The following is a 7,316-nucleotide window of genomic DNA, read 5'->3' as shown; positions in this document are numbered from 1 at the left end:
GCTCGACACGCCCAGGGTGTCCCCAACGCCTGCTCACGTAACCTCAGCACCCCTGCCGGCAAGTGGGTCATTTCCTTCTCCCTGCCCCCTTCCCGGAAACGGCCCTGGCACTCATGCCCAGAGGGACGGAGGTCCTGGAGGGTCCGAGCTGCCAGCACGGTTCCTGGGAGTCTGAAGTATCCTGGCTTGGAGCTACTTCTCCCATAAGGGGTTCTCAGGAACCTCTCCGCCTCGTTGTAGAAAGTTACACTGGGCTTCTGAGCACAACTCAGAAGCTTCGAATAAGTATACTTTATTTTTTTACTGTTTATTTATTTTGAGAGAGAGAGAGAGAGAGAGAGAGAATCCCAGGCAGGCTCCAAAGCTTCGAATAAATATACTTTATTTTTTTACTGTTTATTTATTGAGACAGAATCCCAGGCAGGCTCCAAAGCTTCGAATAAATATACTTTATTTTTTTACTGTTTATTTATTTTGAGAGAGAGAGAGAGAGAATCCCAGGCAGGCTCCGCACTGTCATCGCAGAGCCCGACTCGGGGCTCAGACCCACAGACCGTGAGACCGTGACCTGAGCCGAATCAAGAATCGGAGGTTTAACCAACCGAGCCGCCCAGCTGCTCCCTGATAAATATACTTTAGTAAAATACCGTGCAAACATCCAGAAGGGGGAATGTCACTTGCCGCCTTTCCCACATGTGCCTGCCCAGGGAACCCTTCCGTGTGCAGAATCCCTCAGGGTGGGGATCCAAGGAACACACTTTGGGAAAAGTTCAGGAGAGCTTGGTCCCAGGATCCTGGCGACTTCTAGAATTCAACCTGCTATCATTTCCTCCCCAGGGCGCATGCCCGGGGCACAGGCTGCCCTCCTCCGCCCCTCAGTCGGGGTGACCGGGAAATGTAGTCGGGGGTTCAGCGCCACGTTGAATCAATCCTGAGCCCACGGAGCCCGGTTTAGCTTTTTTTCCTTGTTTTTGTACAGAACGTGAGTTCTCTTTTGGTTTCGCTGTGTATTTCGACACAACCTCAACGGTGCAGAAAAGCTGCAGAGATCATGACCCACCGTCACCCTGGGCATTTCGCCCGCTGGCTTTCTCGCTCAGCCTTTCTTTATACACATGCGTATCTTTGTCTCCGAACCACAACATTGCCGACAACCCGTGTCGCTGTGCCCGTCTGGTCGGCTCGCGGGACCCGAGGCCTTCACGTGGGAATCTGGGGCGGAGGGTGGGGGGGGAGGGGACTCCATTCCACTCATAGCAATCCTTAAATATTCTGGCGCATATCTTTTAATCACAAGGACGTTTTCTCACGTAGCCACAGCACAACCGTTCTTTTTAAGAATGAATGGGGCTTTTAGGGGCGCCTGGGTGGCTCAGTCACTTAAGCGTCCAACTTCGGCTCAGGTCCCCGATCTCCCTGCTCATGGGTTCGAGCCCTGTGTCGGGCTCTGCGCTGACGGCCCAGAGCCCGGAGCCTCCTTCGGATTCTGCGTCTCCCTCTCTCTCTGCCCCTCCCCTGCTCATGCTGTCTCTCTCGCTCTCAAAAATAAAATTAAAACATTAAAAAAAAATTTCTTTTTAAGAATGAATAGGGCTTTTAAGGAGGTTTACGGCAGCACAGTTATTAAATTCTGACAACTGGCCATTGAAACAATATCCTCCGATGCGTGATGCCCACTCAGATTTTTCCGGTCACCCCCAAAATGGTCTTTCACAGCACTGAATTTCAGAATACGACCAACCATGGCATTCAGCAGGATGCCTTTCTGAGTTTCCTTTATTGTGGACGCATCTTCCGTTTTTCCTTTGTCTCCGTGACGCTGGCACCTCGAGGGCAGCTACGGGACTGCGGCTGTGCCCGCGGTGCTGCCGTCGGGAGGCACACGCCGTCACTGGGTCCCCACGCTGGCGCCGTCGACGCGGATCCCTCGGTGAGGGTGGCCTTCTCCGGGTTTCTCCAATCGCCCCTTTGAATGGAGTTGAGTCCCTTCAAAGTGTCCCGTGGAAAGATGCCAAGAAGCTCGATCTACGCTCCACTTTCGCCCGAGGGTCTCATCTCCGTCGGTGAGCGTGCCGCTTGCCTCAACCACTCCCTGCTCCCATGGTTCCAAATTTGCAATTTCCGGAACCTACCATTGCGCCCACATTCGTCAGCTGGTGTTGCACCCTAAAGAGCTTTCTTTTCTCCGAGGTGGGTTTACCTATCCATCTACTAATCCACTCTCACGTGTGGACTCAGGGATCCCCACTCTCACGATGGGATGACGATCCGTTGCTGGCATTGTACTCTGTGATGCTGGAATGCTCGGCCTTGGGGAGCTCGAGTGGGTCCTGTCCTCGTACGTGTCCCTGGATAGGGGGGCTCATATATAAATGGTCTGCAGGGAGCACACGAGCTGCCTGAAACCACACCCGAGGATGGCTTGTCTGTGTGCTTTGCGAGGGGGGTGAAGGTCCAGTAGCTTCCATCACATGTGCAAAGGGGCCGTCACCTCCCCCAAAACGCAGAGAGGCTCCAGAACTGTCCATGTTACGGCAGCCGCCTCCGGGTCACAAATGAGCACAGGCCGTGCTCACGGTGTAGCGCTCACATGGGGGGGGTCCCCTGAAAGCCCCCACGCGCTTCAGCGTCACATGATGTCTACAAGGCAGAAGGTGGCTCTGTCGGGTCACAGGGGAGCTTCCCCGAGCGGGGAGGAGGAAAGTGGGGTCGTCACTGCCCCCGTCCCCTCGGAGCCAGTCAGTACGGGCCTGAGGGTGTCTGGGCAGCGAGCTATGAAATCGGAAGCTACCTGGGCAGGACTCTCAGAGCAAACCTCGGTTCTGGGGCCGCCACAGGGCAGAAACGGCTTCAGCCGTAGTGAGCAGGGAGGCCAGGGGCCCGCACGCCCTCTGGGCACGAACGTCCAAAGGTGTCACCGTGGAAGACGCCCCCGCATGGGGACCTTGCTGCAACACTCCCAGTGGTTGCCATGAGGCAGGCGCCTCCCCCCCACCCCGCCCGGCTCACTCAGCACTGGACACGAGCTCGGGTGTGGATGAACACCACCCCCATTCCACACCCCAGGAAACTGGGGCCCAGACAAGCTTCGCCCGCCATCCCACAGCTCGTAAGTGGCCCAACAGGCCTTGAACTCAAATCCGCCGTCCCGTCCGCACGGGCCAGACGCCCCGCTCAGGGCAGAGTTCAAGCTCGAAGCCCTGAGAAAGGGGCCGTGGTCGACCACAGGAAGCACCCCTAATTCCACCCCTTACCGGTGCCCCTCGCCACGTGACTGCAGTCCCCCCCCCCAGCCCTGCCCACGGCTGCGGGTTCAGCCACGTGACTCACTTGGACCAGGAGAATGTCAGCTGCACATGCAAACAAAGGCTTGAAAGATGCTTTGGGGGGGCGCCTGGGAGCTCAGTCGGCTGACCGTCCGACTTCAGCTCAGGTCACGATCTCGCGGTCTGTGAGTTCGAACCCCGCGTCGGCCTCTGTGGTGACAGCTCAGAGCCTGGAGCCTGCTTCTGATTCTGTGTCTCCCTCTCTCTCTGCCCCTCCCCCACTCGTGCGCACGCGCTCGCTCTCTCTCTCTCTTTCTCAAAAATACATAAATATTTTTTAAAAAGGATGCTTTGGGGACTGGGCTAATCACCTGCACCTCTGCTAGGGCTGCAAGAAGGCTATGCCCACAGGAGCCCTGTGGTCCCCGGAAGAGTGGACACACGGAGCATGTCCTGGCCCAGAGCCAAGCCCAGCCGAGTCCACTGCAGACCAGCCAAACGCCGGCCGGCCACAGACCCGCCCCTCGGACCAGGCAGCAAGGCAAGAAATACATTCTGACGGTTGTGTGCCCTGAGTTTGAAATGCTTTGTTACACAGCACTCCTGGGGCAATCGCTGACTGATACATCGATGTTACTGGGGACCCCCGATCTCACGTCACCCTCGCTTTCTACATCGGACCGATCGCCTTCCTATTTGTGAGTGCCTGCGTCTCTGAGCAGGAACCTCATGGTCTTCTCCTGTGGTGGGGGGAGTCCGGGGGAAACAGCTGGACGAAAGTCACAACCGTAGAAGACAGGATGCACTTTCCATCTGAGTAACGCGTCAGTCTGGCCCAGCGCCCGAGGCTAGAGAAAGGGACAGAGAAGGGCACCCAGGAAGAGCACATATAAGGGCTTTTGTGGAAACGGCCTCTGTGAAAGAAGCAGCCCCGGAAGACTGGGAGGTTAGGCCCTGATAAGGGCTGCAGCCATGCCGGAGCCAGCTGGGCCTCGTTATTGGTCTGATTCTCTGACTGGAGGCCTCCTGGGGACGACCAGGCCAATTACGGGATAGCGCTGAGAACAGAACAGGACAGAAATCCCTGGGACGCTCTCTGCTTCCCCAGGAGGGAGAGCGGCTTCCCAGAGAATGGGTTCCCAGTGACCTAAATGCAAACGAGGTGGCAGGTGTGGGCTTTCCTTAGGGCACCTTGGCCATCGTGCCCGGCTTCCGCCCTTCAAAGCATGCACGGTAATGAGGAAGGGCCGTGGTTCAGAGCTGGGAGTCTCACCCGGGCCCTCAAGGGGACCTCGGCATTCCGTTGACCTCCTTGGCTCCCCTGCGGCCATCTTTCATCGGGGGCTCTCGAGGGAAATACCACACGGGACTGCCCGTCTCTGAGTGCCAAGCTGGCATGTGGCTAACCCCGACAAGGGTGAGCCCTGATCGCTTCCCCATCGTCACTGGCACCTCCCACACCAGGGCCCCCGGGCCTCAGACGAACACACCCCAGCGATCCAAGAAAGGAGGTTCAGGCCGAGTCTGCAAAACCAACACTCCCAACTCAAGGACTTCGGAGAAAGATCTCTTGTTCTGAGAAGTCCCACAAAACGGCTGTGGGTTTGGGCGGGAGGAGAGCTCTTGCCAAGGGGCGCGTGGAAAAGTGGGAGCCCCGGGCCCACAAAGATGGCCCCGAGGGGCAGGGGAGCCGTGCCCCAGGCCTGTCGGAGTCTCCCGACTGGGAGCCCAGCGGGAATTTCCGGCCGAGGCCATCCCATTGTCTGGGGGATTCTTATCTGCAAAGGCAGACGGCCCCTTTCACAGACATCTGCCAACCCTCGTCCCAGTCTGGATCTTGGGTTTCCACAGGCAGGCGAAGGCCAGTGTCGGAAGATGGGGCCACACGAGAGGGGCAGGCTCTGTTTACACACAGCAGTGCTGGGCGCCAGCTCCCATGGGATCGTGTGTCTGTGCACACAGGTGGCCGGGAGGGCCATGCTCCGCTCAAATGGGGCCCGGGCAGCTGGCCTCCCTCCCTCCTTCTTTCCTTCCTTCCCTCCCTCCCTCCTTCCCTCCTTCCTTGCTTTCTTCCTTCCTTCCCTCCTTCCTTCCTTCTTTTATTCCTTCCTTCTTTTCTTCCTTCCTTCTTCTTCCTTCCTCCCTCCCTCTTTTCCTTCCTTCCTTCCTTCCTTCTTCCTTCCTTCCTTCTTCTCCTCCCTCCTTCCCTCCTTCCCTCCTTCCTTCCTTCTTTTATTCCTTCCTTCTTTTCTTCCTTCTATCTTCTTCTTCCTTCCTCCCTCCCTCTTTTCCTTCCTTCCTTCCTTCCTTCCTTCCCTCCTCCCTCCCTTCCTTCCTCCTTTTCTTCCAACAGATCAAGTGCCTTTTCTCTCCAAACCACAGTAGGATTTTACCAGTCAGTAGGACTCCCTTCCAGCCCACGGGTAGTTTGCCCGCCAGAGAAAGACTCAAGCAGGCAATTGTAATATATGACAACAGGTGATGTGACAGGAGCAGGGGACCATGGGAGCCCACAGGAATCATCTCACACAGCCCGGGCCCAGCGGCTCTTGAAACGGTCACCTGTGGGGCCCAAAGAGGACCCTTGCTACCGCTCTCCAGGAAATGACGGCAAGGCCGGAATCCCTTGGGAAGCACCGTGGCCTGACCATGTTGGTCTTTGAACGCACCCAGACCTTGGGATCGATTATAGCTGGAATTACAGTCCTTGGAATTATAGTCCTTGCGGTTACCCTTCTCAATCGCAAACCAGAGCCTCTTTTCGGGCACTCCTGCCACCATTGGACGGAACACGCCTGCGCAAAGAAAAGTGCTGTGTCGCCATGACGACCATCGTCGCGGGGACTCCCTAACAGCGCCGGAAGGTAACGCTGAATGGGGAAGAGCGACGTGGGCTCCTGAAGACCGACACGGACCATTGGTACCGGAGCTCGCTCCCAGGCTACGGCAGAGGGATTTAAGGGCACACACCCACGGGGATGCGGAGGGTGGAAAGGCGAGAACAGCAGCCACTTCCGGAAGGTACGCAGAGTTGGGAGGAGGCCCTGTCCCTGCAGAATGACCTAAGAAATTTGAGTCCCGCGGCCCCCGAGAATCGGGTGTAGAGAAGAGCTTACCGACCTGGCAGAACCCTCCAGAAGCCAGACTCTGACCCAGAGAGCCTCCTCAGCCTGCCTCTGCAGGTCATGCTTTCCCACGGTGCCTTCGGCTGTGGGGACAATATTATCTTTTCCTTCCTCCTTTTTTCAGAAGCAAACAGGGTGCTGCTAGGATTGTGGCAGATGTTGGCCAGAGGGTCACCAAACCTGTTTCCTCTTTCTCCCGGGCACCCAGAGGGACACGCTGTCCAGCCCTCTGCACAGGCATGTGACTGAGCCCCTCCCCGACGGAACATGCCGGAAACACTGCATGCCGCATCCAGGCAAGGCCTGTGCAACCCACCCTGCTCTTTCCTCCTGTTCGCCCTCTGCCAGCCCCCTGCGGGCTCCAAACGGAGGCCCCGAGGCTCTGGGAGGAGGGCAGAACCCCTGACGCGGAGAGGCCTGGGTCCCCGCGTGACCGCGTGGAACAGAGCCCCCTACCCCGCCTGCCCCGCGCAGTCTCGGACGACAAACACACCCTGGTTGGATTGGGTCACTGCAGTCGGGGACTGATGGCCACGACAGTCAACACCCCCTGATTAATACGGGGTCCTGACGTGAGTCGTGAAACCCAGGGAAACCTGAGCAATTATTTTTCGGAGCACAGCCCCTCATCCCGAGCAGGTAAGTAGTTAAGCGTCTGCTGAACAAATCAATGAACAAACAAGACTGCTTTTTGGCTGTGGTTTCAGTCATGTCTGCACGGGCAGATGGCCTGGAGAACAGGAGACCCGCACGGTTGATTCGTGAGGGTAACGGACGCGGGTGACGTCGTTCCTGTTATTCTTGGGATGAGGTTATTTTGTGAGAGACACATGGGGGGCGGGCCTCTCCCACGTTATACCCGGCACGCGTAAAAGCATCTACGCACACGACTTCCAGACAGAAGCTTCTTTTATTTTTCTAATTG

This window comes from Lynx canadensis, chromosome D1, assembly GCF_007474595.2.
Source record: "Lynx canadensis isolate LIC74 chromosome D1, mLynCan4.pri.v2, whole genome shotgun sequence".
Lineage (NCBI taxonomy): Eukaryota > Metazoa > Chordata > Mammalia > Carnivora > Felidae > Lynx > Lynx canadensis.
Note: the sequence above shows the minus strand (reverse complement) of the source record.